This window comes from Arachis hypogaea, chromosome 2 (assembly GCF_003086295.3).
Source record: "Arachis hypogaea cultivar Tifrunner chromosome 2, arahy.Tifrunner.gnm2.J5K5, whole genome shotgun sequence".
Classification (NCBI taxonomy): domain Eukaryota; kingdom Viridiplantae; phylum Streptophyta; class Magnoliopsida; order Fabales; family Fabaceae; genus Arachis; species Arachis hypogaea.
Genome location: NC_092037.1, coordinates 22,028,623 through 22,030,050, shown reverse-complemented (window position 1 = coordinate 22,030,050; position 1,428 = coordinate 22,028,623).

Below are 1,428 nucleotides of genomic sequence, written 5' to 3'. Positions count from 1 at the left end.
TTTGAGTCCTTTTAAACTATCAGATCATCTTTATAACCATCGGACTTCGTTGCTTTATCCATTATGCCCCTGCTCGAGGTCGAGCTTTATGAAGTCGGACTCGAGCAATCAAGCAGAAAGGATTTTCGAATGAAGCCTTTTTTGTTGAACTAATTCATTCTGAGTTTTCTAGATGACTTGTTTTTTATACAAGTCACTTTTTTGAAGCACAACTCGTTATATATCAAGTTGTTTTGCGCAATTTATTTTAATACAAATTACTTAGATCATATGGTTATTTTTTACTCGATTTTGTTCAACTCATGGGCTTGAGTTGTTTTAAATCATCAAGCCATATTATAACCATTGGACACCAATTTATACCTCGTCGCTTTATCCGAGCGACCATTGAAAAGGCCAGCTCGTGATTTTTGCGCTTTGTCGAGCATAAATTGGCGCCTTAGGTGAAGGGATTATATGCTTATTCCCTCCCCTTTCTAGTTTTTACAAGGTTGTTGTCCTTGTGTATGATACAACTTGTTTTATCCAAGTTGTTTTGGAGGATAGTTTTTACGTTTCGATTTTGTTCAAAAACGTTTACAATCCTTCCTTTTTAACTCGTTTCTATACGAGTCGTTTGGTTGAAGTGATTCATTTTGATACAAATCACTTTTAAAGCTTTACTTTTAGATAGACACGACTTGTGCTTAACACAATTTCGTTGAAAATATGGTTGACTGGCATAACTCGTTTAATCCAAGTTATCCTTATGTTGTTGTGAATGCTAGAACGATTTTTCTTGGAACAACTTGTTTTTGTGAAAGTGTTCCATTTTATACGACTAGGTCGTTTATTTTTAGAACTTGTAGAGATGAGATTGTGGGCTTGAGATTTTGTACGATCCATTTGTTATCCGTGTGGATCGAGTTGTTAGATCGTATTTATGCCTTAAGGGGCATATTTAGTTAAGTTACTTTTGTGACTTGTTCTAAACACAACTTTTTCAACCCGTTTGGCCCGAGCTGTTTCAAGGTGTTTTCTTTCCAATTCACATATGTAACTTCTTTCCACCAATTGGTTTCTCGTCGCCTCATCCAGGCGATTTTTATATGATCGGCCCGTGATTTTCGCGGTTTATCGAGCTTCAATTGGTGTGTGTTAATTGTAGAAAATCAATTTTCATAAGGAATTGTTTTATCTCCTTATGTTGGAGGTGTGTTGCGGCCTGGGTAGTTTTTCACCCTCGAAGTTAGACACTTTGTAGTAGCCCTTTTCTAAGATTTCAGTAATCTTAGAAAAAACCTTTTTGATCTTTGTTTTGAAAAACCTTTTTCTTGGCTGACTGTCCCTTTCTTTAAGTTAAGTTTTCCTTAACAACTCGGGATAGCCTTTTGCCTTAATGCTTTCAATAGGTTTCCTGATCTCTTTTTGGTATTCCTTATACTCAAT